This window comes from Apium graveolens, chromosome 7 (genome assembly GCF_009905375.1).
Source record: "Apium graveolens cultivar Ventura chromosome 7, ASM990537v1, whole genome shotgun sequence".
Classification (NCBI taxonomy): Eukaryota; Viridiplantae; Streptophyta; class Magnoliopsida; order Apiales; family Apiaceae; genus Apium; species Apium graveolens.
Window position 1 is genome coordinate 251147590 of NC_133653.1, and position 13895 is coordinate 251161484.

Sequence of the window (13895 nt, forward strand, 5' to 3'; positions counted from 1 at the left end):
ATATAAATATATATATATATATATATACATCCATATCCATATATACAAGATTACTCGGGATCCTCGACTCCCGGTTTTAGAAAATATTTTCACCTTTTGGGTCCCTATACTAAGGGTATATGCAAGTTACCGCTATCCTCTAGCATAGGTATTATCAACTGAACCAACAGATATATATTTCAAGAATATGAAACAGGCATGCATATATACCATATCACATGCTACAATATATCGCAAGAATTTGCTAAATAACCAACATGCATCTATCGCAAGATAATGCATATACAAATGTATTCATCACAACAACAGTATAACGGATAGAATACTTGCCTGAGCGACTGGGGGTTACGAATGGCTCGGGACGAGTCTGGTAACCTATAAGCAATAAGTAAGTTGGAATTAAACCAAAGTCACTTGTAAATCTATACTTTAACTAACTTAGACTCTAACGCTCGTTTTGCGCTCACTGATTCGCTTAAGTCACTCGGGTACCCTCGGCTCCACCATTTTTAATAATTTAACCTTTACGAGTTTTAAAGCGATTCCTTCGCGAGTGACTTACCAACTGCCTAAAACACTTACCATAAATGTTTCATGCATTAATTAACCCTTTTTGGTCTTTAACCTATGTTTCGAAGTAAGGCGAGGGAAAAAGTTTCGTTCGCGAAACGCCGTTACTTGAAACGGTCGTTTCTCCTAAACCGTGCATCGGAATCGAACGAACTACATATCAAAACGAAGCTCGTAACATGAACTATCTAATCATGGCAATGGTCAAAACCTAGCAGTGAGTTCAAGGGTTCTGATCTTAAGAACAAAAACAGTCTACGGTAAATCGGACATTACGACGGCTATGTTTACGCGATTTCCCAAATTTAAACCACTCGATACCAACCACAAATCAACCCCAAATCAATCATACAACCAATATCCATCCTTATCACATCATAACAACCCCAACAAATCCATATTAACCATTTATACTTATTCCTCACATGAACTAAAAGCTTTACTTAGGTTTTTTAACTAATTACCAAGATTTACAACTCCAACAATACAACAAAACCAACTAATCTCTACAAACTCAACCAAACTTCAACCAATCAAGCATCATGCCTCACATATGCTATATCAAACACATTCAATCCTAATTACTCAAAACTAAAGCTAGGGTTTATAGTTTATACCTTCCTTGGAGAGTGGAGAATCAAGAGAATGGCTTGGAATCACCCTTAAAGTCCTTATCCAAGCTTAATCTAAACAAAACTTCAAGAACACAAATTTTAGTTCTTGAAAACACTATTCACCATCTTCTTTCATGATTTATAGAAAAAGATTGGCTTGGAATTAGAAGCTTAAACTTATAGGAAGTATGTAACTATCCATGGGGAAGCTTAGATAATTACCTTGCTAAATAGTAAGTGGAGGAGCTTGGACTTCCATTTTCTAAGAAAAGCACCCGAGAGCTTCAAGGAGAAGAAGAGAGATTTTTTTTTTTGTGTTTTGTGATTTGTTTTGCTTGGTTGCTAGATTTTTGTTTTGTTTTAGGCCAATTACCCATTTACCCTTGATTTTGTGTGGTTAACAATCCACCACATTTCCTTCCCTTCTATGTCATGCTTGCATCACTTTGCTATGTCATCCTCCCTTCCTTGTCCTCTTCTCATTGGTTGGGTGACATCACTTCCTCTAATCCCTTTGCTTAACTTCCTAATTGTTTGCCTAATGACCGCTGATCTGTTATACGGTTCGCTTAACTTTCGTTTTCATTTATCGTTTGAAGGATCATACCCGGGATCTTATTACTTAGGTTCCCTTAACCTTTCTCAATACATTGTATTCCTTTTATGATCCTCTCTTATAATCCTTTAATTTAAATCCTTTTTATCCTGTTACCTTATACTCAATTCTCTCCGTATCTAGTGGATTTCCGGGAAAAATCAAAGTGTTCGGAATTGGATTCTGACGATCTTTACATACACTTATATCCCATATAAAGTACTAATAAAATCTCAGAATATCCATATCAGAACCCCTACATAGTGTGGCATGAAAAGTTTTCTCGTTCAGCAAAAACACTATTCATAAGGGTTTCAAAATTTCTCAAAAATTGGGGTTATTACAGTCTCCCCTCCTTAAAAGGATTCCGTCCCGGAATCAGATAGAAAACAAATGGGGATACTTTCTTAGCATTACATTTTCTAACTCTCAAGTAAATTTTCCCACATTGTGGTTCTTCCATCAAACTCTGAATAGTTTGATAACCCTTCTCCAAAGCACTTGTTCCCTTTTCACTCTATAACCCTTCCTGGTTGCTCCATATAGGTTACGTCGGGTTACATATCTATGCGCTCATATGCCTCTATTTATCTGGCATCTGAATTTCACTTCCTTAACATTGATACGTGAAACACGTTACGACCTGCTACATGTTCGGGGTTAGGGCTAGCTCATATGCTAACTTCCCAAACGTCTTAATATATCCAAGGGTCCAACAAATTGTAGACTTAGCTTTCCTTCCTTTCCGAACCTCATCAATCCTTTCCAAGGGATACCTATAACATTATAGGTCCCTTATTTCATACTCTTTATCCTTTCGTGTCAAATCAACATACTTATTATGTCCATCTTGGGCTACTACCAGCCGTCCTCTGATTAGATCTATCATACCCTTGGTCCTTTGGACTACTGCGGGTCCGAGCATCTTGCGCTCTACAACTTCATCCTAACATAAGGGAGATCGACATTGTCTTCCTCCAAGGATCTCATAAGGCGACATCTCGATAATGACAAATGATCTATTGTCGTAAGAAAACTCAATCCGTGTTAAGTGATCATTCCAATTTCTTTCAAGTCTATTGCACAGACTCTCATTATAGCTTTTAGCATTAGAGCTTCTGCTTCTCAATACCCATTCTTTTCGAGTTCGTAATCGCTACTACCTTTCGTTCCTAATATTATACTGGTTATACTTTTGCTCGTTAGCGTTCTATAACCTTTTAATAACCACGTCAACCTTAGTATCATGAACGTGTTCCCATTCCGCATACTACCACCACTTTATTACTCCTTTTTCAGTTGTTTCTATTTTCCGGAATTTGATCAATCAAATAGAAGTAAAGGAATTTGTTGAGAGATCACTATGATCACGAACACTTGTCCTATTGCATAGTTAGTACAGAAGGTGGCCAGCCTTTAGTACTTGACAAGCAATTAAACAATAGATGGTATCCTACTAGGCTTCTATCACACAGAGAGATAGTCATTCGGCAATACCTCCCCTTTCTGGAAGGGTTGTTCTTCTCAGATTACATGAAATGAAAAGAAGAGAAAAGAACGAACTGAAGAGAATTGTATATTCATAAAAAAATTTTTATTGCCATAAAATATCTGGCTTGGAATATACCTCTGAACTATAGAGGTTTGTCATAGAAGAACAAAACATATATGTATTTATATCAACATCATGTATTATAGCATCGCATTTCACGTGCCTAAATATTTTCGCTATCCCGTCCATCATTCTATGGACCCACACTCTTCCTCGAGCTTATACATAATCACCTTTGAAACTCCCTTGATATCGAAAATCGAATCTGGGATCTCATTCTAGACATCATCGTTAATAGAATTCTATGCTTGCACCGCAACCTTCCTCATATAGTAATACGACTCTCTTTTCATAAGAGGGAATAAATATTCAATAGGTAGATACTTTACTTAATTAGTCTATCAATGATAACTTATACACTACCACTACCCGATTAGTGGTACTCAATCTCAACACCCATTCCAATACAACTCTCACGGTTGTAACCAGCTCATTACTCGCAGAATCATTGCTGCCTTACTATGGTCCACCACTGACCTACTGTAGTCATTCATTTTCCATGAAGTCTTAATAGCTAACCCTACGGAGTCCATACATGTCATATCAAATCATTCTAAGGAGGTAACATACTCACCATTCCTGATCCATGAAGAACACTCCTGATCCTGACATACATACATGACATGAAGCAGATAAAATTGCAGAAGAGTTTCGCTCAAAGCAACGATAGCAGGTTAATACCATTCTTAATCATATGCCTTTAATAGGAGACTTAACTCAAAGGTTCGTCTAGTCCTTTTGGAAACATGGTCCTGGCTTATCCCAAGATAGGACCTCCTAAGATAGATAGCCCGTTCATGGCGATTACACGAATTAAACCTTTACCAACTACTATTACGGTTGGGTATTGCACAGTCATCAGAAGGAATGTCAATCATCCAAACCATAATTCAACCTTCACATTTTTAACCATCATCACTGTTTTCTTTTGGCACACGCGCCTATAATTATCCACTTACCTTTAGAGTGTCGGCCACCTCTTTGGCCTTTCCTGATAGTAAAATTTCCTTACAGTCAATGTCATTTTAACCACCTCCAAATAAATTTTCTACCTTATTTCCGATCACTGCTTGAGTGAAGATGTTTCCCTTAAAATCTGATGAGTAAAAAAAAAATATCACCATTTTTCCATAAGTTATTGCCTCAGTCTTTAGAGGTTAATCACTGTCACGACTGACTCTCAATCATACTTAGAACATCTTTTATCTTAAGTCCTAATTGCCCTGAACAATTTCGACCATTACTGGTTCGATCCATCCTTTCTCGTGGTTTAACACGTGCCCCACTTGGCATCATTATAATTACGTCATATTTCTTTTATCAACATTTTTATTCCTGAGAATTTTGAATATTACCTTTCTCCTTGGAAACCTCTAAGGTTATCCTTCAATCGTTCCTCCTGTGTTCCCTAAATACAGGGCATATCAAAATACCATTTACTATTACTAGAACCATTGTCTATATACTTCTGAAAATTTCTCCACTAATTCTTAAAGGTTATTGTTACCTTAACCCTTCCCAAATCATACCGTCAAAACTCATACCGTCCCTATTAAGGGTGAAATGCAAACCTTTATGCATTCCCCTAGGATTCATTTTAAGTTACCGATGTTCTAGCCTTAATTCCACCTTTAAAAGGTACCCGCATCCATCCATGGATAAATCAAGTCATATATCCCTGATAAGGGTGTCGTATTCAATCATTCCCACCTCGATAGTATATGTCTAATTTCACAATAACATTTGTATTCAAAATGGGGTCAATCAATATGGCCTCCAAAAGATAACAACGGTTATCCGCTTGTCTTGCCTAATTTGGTAACGATAACAAGGATGTTCTGGAAGATATTGGTCATGTTCAACGTGAACTTCTTCTTAATAATTCCTCATTTACTTTTGTTGTTTATCTCAACAGTCACCTCAATATTGGGATATCTTTCATATCTGGCGTCTCCCTTTCTGGGTATCATGCCACCGGTCTTACACTTTACCTTCTTGAAGGTTACTTCCTTCACCCAATTTTCTTAATTTCTTACTTTCTTGTCTCCTCAGTCTATCCGCGTCTCATTATTTATCCTTCGAATCATCTCAAGGTTTCCTCGAATCTTCCCAACTTACAGGGGATAAAATATATTTATCTCTTATACCTTCAACCATCAATTTAACTCATGGTAAATCACTCTCATCCGGACGATTACCTACTTTTCTATTTCTATTTCTACGAGTCTTTAGGGTTTCCTCATACCCAATTCCTTTATCATTCCTCAAACTCTATTGCCTTTATATTCCTTTCTCTTATCATTATTTCATGAACCAACACAACATAAGCATTGATTTCAAACATCCCGTTATTCTGGATTCGTGTCTTCAGAACGAATCTTGATAACTTTTACAACTTAGATTCATAATTCATCATACTCGTCTGCCTTTGTTCTGGCTCTTAAGCTTTTACACTATCTCCATAACCTTGGGAAGTACTTTCCTGAAAACAATTGACTGAACTTAAATCAGTTTATTATAATCTCTTGCTCCGTGCCTTCCTTGGCCTTTCACCAGCGGGTGGTCTCTCTCTTAGGAGGGTAAGTGACAAAACAGTCTTTTGTGGTTCGTCAATCATTTAGAATCTCAAATGATTCATCTATTTCCTTTAGCCAGGCTCTTGCCTCGACTGGGTCAGCTTGTTCCTTGGAACTCTGAGAGCTTAGCGACTTAAAGGTCATGAAAGAATTTCCCACCGCACTGTCTCCTCAGGGTGGTGGTTGGGGATAATAGTCTAAGTTCTCTTTAGACAGGTCTATGAATTGCCGTATAGGGGTACCATCTCGGGTCTCCTGTCCTTACTCGACTTTTGTTTCCTCAGTCTAAATATTTCTTCCTACTCCCCATAATTGGGGTCATCTTACATAATTTAAATCCTCATTTTCCACTTCATCATGTTATGGGTTCCTTTTGTCTTGGTGGCAACCTCCCTGACTATCACGTTCAGGGTTTGCTCTAACTCTTATTCCTCAACTAGCTTTCATCTAAGATTTCATCTTTAAGCTCTTAAACCTTTGGAACCCAAATTCTATAGGAATACCTCATTATTCCCTTATCATCACTCTCGGTATTAATCTCATACCTATTTGTTGGCTCTCTGCCTTCATTCATCACTTTTACTGGCACAATATGTTCTTTTCCAATACTTCGGGCTGTATTGCTATCTCAAACAGCTTTTCGGTACCGGCTCCGGTTACCTTCATTACTATTTCCATTCTCTCAAAATCCCTTATCAATTCTCCCAAAGACATTATCATCTTGAGTCTCTCCTTTTTACTAAGGGCATCAGCCACCACATTGGCTTTCCCCGAATGATAAAGAATCTCCCAATCATTATTCTTGATTAGCTCTAACCGCCTCCTCGGGTGTATGTTGAGCTCTCTCTACGGGAAAATGTACTAGAGTACTTATGGCTTAGGTAAATCTCGCACTTCTCTCCATACAAGTAGTGCCTCCAATCTTTAGGGCAAAACTATTGCCACGAGCCCAAGCTCATGGGTGGGGATATCGAATTTTAAATTCCCTTAACTGTCTTGACGCAGACGCGATTATCTTGTTGTGCTATATAAGAAGCACCCTAATTCCTTATGCGAAGCGTCACTTACAAATCACAAAATCTCATTTTCCATCCGGCAACGCCAACATAGGGAACATCACCAACCTTTGCTTCGGTTCTTAAAAGTTGTTCTCGCATTTCTCTGTCCATTCGAACTTCTCAGTCTTACGAGTAAGCCGCGTTAAAGGGGCTACTATCTTTACAACTTGAACGAACCTCCGGTAGTGACCGGCCAATCCTACCTCTGGTAGTCGACCAAACCATGGTCATCAATTCATCAGTGGTCCTTTATCCAATCCTGTCAGGATCCTCCATGGGATCCTCCTCAACAACTATCCCTTCTAGGACAACATCCTCAACCGCTACATCCTCAATATCAACATCATCCGGTCCTGCATTAGGACACTCTATCAGATCCACAATCTGATTTCCAATAACTAATAAAACATCATCGCGTTGTTGCTCCTCAACCTCAGGGTTTGGAGTTCCGCTACCATATACGATAACGAACTACGCTCCTATCACGATATTTATAAGGGTTCCCATAAGGGTTTTAACTGTCAGTACTACGTGAGGTAGCCCGACTATGAACTTGGCAAGAGTTCTTATTATCTTAGTGAATCTTATTATCTTAACGTCCCATCATCTCTGAGGTTTATAACGCTTAGCTCTGATACCATTTCTGTAACACCCCCAGATCCGGGGTCGGGGATCCGGGTTGTCACGGTCTTTCTTTCCACAATATCACTTCACTTAATTAATAATAAATAACCTTATGGTGTGACCCCACACTAACACACACCACAACCCGTTATAGTCTCAGAGATGAAATTGAAATAAGTACAAGTCTTTGAATCCACAATTTAAAAGTTATTACAACCCAAAATGATTACTTGATAAATTTACAGTTAATTGCCATTATCTGCCACAAGTTATAATTATACATAATTGATTCTCAAAAGTAGATGGTCTGATCTACAATAGATCTACCTCTGCAGCTATAGCAGCTACAACATCAACGGGAAGACGCGGGACGCTTCCCACGCGCTTGCGCTGGGTCTGCTGGAGTCTGGCCATCTTTCCTAACTATTGTTGTGTGATGAAGAAATAAAGCAAGGGTGAGCAGCAAGCCCACCAAAATAATATGTATAATGATTTACAATATATGAGCCTACTCATAATACTCATGAAGGTCTTGGTCAAAAGAAATGAACCAAGTTTGATATCTTAATGCGATGAAGTCGCAAAATATTCAGTATATATTCACATATACTTTTCAAAATATTGGAAGTCCTCTTCTATGCATAATATACACAAAGTCCCAGTGTATAACTGTATAAAAAATATCGTTGCAAGGTGATCTCATATATCTAACCTTGTCTCAACGTTTTTCTGAAAATCTTTGTCATTCATAAGACAATTATTAATTAGATATAAGTTTAAAAGATGAGGTTACCAAATACCCCAATATACTTATATCTTTCCCAATACTACTTGAACTACCACCGTTCAAGTTATAATCAGTTTCAAAAGTTCATCACATAGATGAGACTACAAGACAAGATTTGAATAGATTCAATCTTTGAAATATTATTGAATGAAATAAAGTTACGAGATACTTTATTTAGTCCCGATATATATATATATCCACATATATATATCTCTTAAACATTTCCTGGAACCTCAGTTATGTAAAGTATGAACAGAGTTTGAAACATCCAATGAATTTTGGAAAGGAAAAGAATTTTGGCATAAACCCGATATCTCGCTGATCAGGCAAAGATACCAATAAGTAACCTTTTCTACTGTAGATGGATGAATTCCTCACCGGTCATCACCCTGGCCGCATTAGGACCTCGCGCTCGACCGTACCCCGGCCCCTCACGCGTTGATGGACTGCCACCCAGCCACTTACACAATAATAGACCGTACCCCGGCCTGTCGCTTATGCCGACTCAATCAAATGGACTTACTTCCCGAACATTGGGCAAGTAATCAAATTGTTTTCTCAAAACAGCAACCTCGTTGCGAATATAAAATACACCACAGAGCCGGATTCCCCAGGTTTTGAGCGAGTATTTAAATCCCCTTAAAAGGAAGATCTTAAATATAAAAAAAAAAGTTTTGGGATCCGCTCTGACTTTTAAAAATCATTTTGAAGACTCGAAAACACTTTAAAGAGTGTTTGGAGTAAAGCTGATTTAATGAAGTAAATCAGTCCCCAGAATATTTAGAAAATGACCGAATATTATTATTTAATTAATATTCCCATAAAGAATAATCTTTATAAAAATAATTGAAGTAGAAGTATTAAAACTTATACTTGAAACGAGTATTAAATAACCAAAGATATACTTATATGAAAGTATTATCTTTATTTGAATAATCGAAAATAAGTTTGATTATTAACACCTTATTCTTTAATAAAATAAAGAATATATTTCAGCAAATAATCGGAGTCATAGATCCTCAAATGAATATTCAAATAATATTCAATAAATAAAATAAGCTGAGTCATAATACCTCGAATGAATATTATAAATAATATTCATTAAATAAAATAAAGGAGTCATACATCCTCAAATGAATATTCAAATAATATTCAATAAATAATATAAAAGAGTCATAAGCCCTCGAATGAATATTCAAATAATATTCAATAAATAATATAAAAGGAGTCATAAGCCCTCGAATGAATATTCAAATAATATTCAATAAATAATATAAAGTTTAAAGTTATCGAATAAACCTTATTCGATTAATAGTTTGGAAAACTATAACCATATATATATAAATATATATATATATATATACATCCATATCCATATATACAAGATTACTCGGGATCCTCGACTCCCGGTTTTAGAAAATATTTTCACCTTTTGGGTCCCTATACTAAGGGTATATGCAAGTTACCGCTATCCTCTAGCATAGGTATTATCAACTGAACCAACAGATATATATTTCAAGAATATGAAACAGGCATGCATATATACCATATCACATGCTACAATATATCGCAAGAATTTGCTAAATAACCAACATGCATCTATCGCAAGATAATGCATATACAAATGTATTCATCACAACAACAGTATAACGGATAGAATACTTGCCTGAGCGACTGGGGGTTACGAATGGCTCGGGACGAGTCTGGTAACCTATAAGCAACAAGTAAGTTGGAATTAAACCAAAGTCACTTGTAAATCTATACTTTAACTAACTTAGACTCTAACGCTCGTTTTGCGCTCACTGATTCGCTTAAGTCACTCGGGTACCCTCGGCTCCACCATTTTTAATAATTTAACCTTTACGAGTTTTAAAGCGATTCCTTCGCGAGTGACTTACCAACTGCCTAAAACACTTACCATAAATGTTTCATGCATTAATTAACCCTTTTTGGTCTTTAACCTATGTTTCGAAGTAAGGCGAGGGAAAAAGTTTCGTTCGCGAAACGCCGTTACTTGAAACGGTCGTTTCTCCTAAACCGTGCATCGGAATCGAACGAACTACATATCAAAATGAAGCTCGTAACATGAACTATCTAATCATGGCAATGGTCAAAACCTAGCAGTGAGTTCAAGGGTTCTGATCTTAAGAACAAAAACAGTCTACGGTAAATCGGACATTACGACGGCTATGTTTACGCGATTTCCCAAATTTAAACCACTCGATACCAACCACAAATCAACCCCAAATCAATCATACAACCAATATCCATCCTTATCACATCATAACAACCCCAACAAATCCATATTAACCATTTATACTTATTCCTCACATGAACTAAAAGCTTTACTTAGGTTCTTTAACTAATTACCAAGATTTACAACTCCAACAATACAACAAAACCAACTAATCTCTACAAACTCAACCAAACTTCAACCAATCAAGCATCATGCCTCACATATGCTATATCAAACACATTCAATCCTAATTACTCAAAACTAAAGCTAGGGTTTGTAGTTTATACCTTCCTTGGAGAGTGGAGAATCAAGAGAATGGCTTGGAATCACCCTTAAAGTCCTTATCCAAGCTTAATCTAAACAAAACTTCAAGAACACAAATTTTAGTTCTTGAAAACACTATTCACCATCTTCTTTCATGATTTATAGAAAAAGATTGGCTTGGAATTAGAAGCTTAAACTTATAGGAAGTATGTAACTATCCATGGGGAAGCTTAGATAATTACCTTGCTAAATAGTAAGTGGAGGAGCTTGGACTTCCATTTTCTAAGAAAAGCACCCGAGAGCTTCAAGGAGAAGAAGAGAGATTTTTTTTTTGTGTTTTGTGATTTGTTTTGCTTGGTTGCTAGATTTTTGTTTTGTTTTAGGCCAATTACCCATTTACCCTTGATTTTGTGTGGTTAACAATCCACCACATTTCCTTCCCTTCTATGTCATGCTTGCATCACTTTGCTATGTCATCCTCCCTTCCTTGTCCTCTTCTCATTGGTTGGGTGACATCACTTCCTCTAATCCCTTTGCTTAACTTCCTAATTGTTTGCCTAATGACCGCTGATCTGTTATACGGTTCGCTTAACTTTCGTTTTCATTTATCGTTTGAAGGATCATACCCGGGATCTTATTACTTAGGTTCCCTTAACCTTTCTCAATACATTGTATTCCTTTTATGATCCTCTCTTATAATCCTTTAATTTAAATCCTTTTTATCCTGTTACCTTATACTCAATTCTCTCCGTATCTAGTGGATTTCCGGGAAAAATCAAAGTGTTCGGAATTGGATTCTGACGATCTTTACATACACTTATATCCCATATAAAGTACTAATAAAATCTCAGAATATCCATATCAGAACCCCTACATAGTGTGGCATGAAAAGTTTTCTCGTTCAGCAAAAACACTATTCATAAGGGTTTCAAAATTTCTAAAAAATTGGGGTTATTATATCTTATGTGCGTCGCGAACATATAAGATAGGGTGTTAATCTCTTGTGAAGCGACGGTGGATCTTGAGATTTAGAACTTGCCATGCTAGCATAGGTTCATGTACGTTGTGCATGATTAGTGGGTAACTCTAACAGTTTTATTTGCCCTATGTAATCAAAAGGAATAACTTGTGCTTAAATCATTGTGTTGTCAATTTCTGTAGACATATAGGAACTCAACATAATTGATGACTATTCAACTTCTATCTTGATTGTGGATGTTTGGTAGAATGGTATTAGTACAATGAAAGTTGGCTTTTATCAGTTTTGTGTTATTCGATTAATATCATCACTGTCACATACTAAAGGTAATAACAATGACTATTGAAGGAAGTAGTAATGAAGTTGTGATCTCATGAGTGTTTTATTATTGATAATTTGAAGTGTTAGTTAAGTGATTAATTAAGTAGTTAATTGTAGTTAATATTTAGTTAACAATTTTAAGTGTTAGTGTCTTAACATTGAGAAGTAATCATACATTGGTGAGTGAGTTTAATTAGACAATAATTTAGTCTGAGTCTCTGTGGGAACGAACTAGAAAGTATTCTATATTACTTGCGAACGCGTATACTTGCGTGAATATTAGCGCGTGTTTTCGCCCTAACAAGTTTTTGGCGCCGCTGCCGGGGACTCGGCATATTTGTTTAGTTTATGTACTTACCATCATTGGTCATTAGGACTCAGTGATTAGGACGTAGTAGTTACTTATTGTTTCCGGTTATGTTTCAGGTACTTTAGCAAGCGTTTATGCAAACTCGTTCTCGTACTCGCAAGAGGACTTTAGATACAGCTGAGGATACAGACGAAGTTCTTGATATTCCGGAGAAGTTAGATTTTGAAGATTCGGATTCAGGAACTGAGCGGAAAGAACCAGTAAACATGGGTGATCCTCGTCTGATCCAGCTGATCCAGCTCTTATGGATTTTTCTCGGCCAAAAATTGATGACATCCAGTCAAGCATTCTTCATCCGGCTATTCAAGCTAACACCTTTGAATCAAGCCGGGCACTATTCAGATGGTGCAGAATTCTGTTTCTTTTGGAGGAGCGGCAACTGAAGACCCCAACATGCACATAAGGAATTTTGTCGAGATCTGCAGCACTTTTAAGTATAATGGCGTGACTGATGAGGCTATCAAGTTGAGGCTTTTTCCATTCTCACTGAGGGACAAGGCCAAAGACTGGTTACATTCTGAACCAGTTAGGTCCATCACTACGTGGCAAGATCTTGCGCAAAAGTTTCTGGTAAAGTTTTATCCGATGGCAAAGACTGCTGCTATGAAGAGTGCTCTTACTCAGTTTGCGCAGCAACCTACTGAATCTATGTGCGAGGCTTGGGAACGCTAAAAGGAAATGTTGAGAAAATGTCCACATCATGGAATGCCTGATTGGATGGTGATCACTGGTTTCTATAATGGTTTGGGGGCCCAATCTCGGCCCATGCTCGATGCAGCAACTGGAGGCGCCCTATGGGCTAAAAGCTATACTGAGGCGTATAATCTTATAGAGACTATGGCTACAAATGAGCATCAAAACCCAACTCAGAGGATGACGTCAGGTAAGGTAGCAGGTATTCTGGAAGTTGATGCAGCCACCGCTATTGCAGCCCAACTCTAAGCGCTATCAATGAAGGTTGATTCTTTGGCTACATATGGAGTTAATCAAATAGCTATGGTTTGTGAGCTTTGTGCAGGTTTTCATGCTACGAATCAGTGTTCTCTTGTCAACGAATCTGTTCAGTATGTGAATAATTATCAGCGACAACAGCAGCCTGTGCCAGCGACCTATCATCCTAATAATAGAAATCATCCAAATTTCAGCTGGGGGAATAATCAGAATGCTATTCAGCCACCATATCAGCAAGGAGTGAGTAAACAGTTTAACCCACCTGGATTCCAGCAACCACAACAGTATGCTACCAGGCAATCATATCCTCAACAGGGAAGTACAGCTGCACCTACTAG

The 13895-nt window shown here is 37.4% G+C and overlaps 1 non-coding gene across 1 annotated transcript; it reads right to left on the reverse strand.

Annotated features, from left to right (window-relative positions):
• Nucleotides 1–13206: 13206 nt before the first annotated feature.
• On the reverse strand, nucleotides 13207–13313 carry LOC141675772 (small nucleolar RNA R71). Its single transcript, XR_012556407.1, has one exon. It is a non-coding gene; the product is annotated as a small nucleolar RNA R71 (small nucleolar RNA).
• Between the last annotated feature and the right edge of the window lie 582 nt (nucleotides 13314–13895).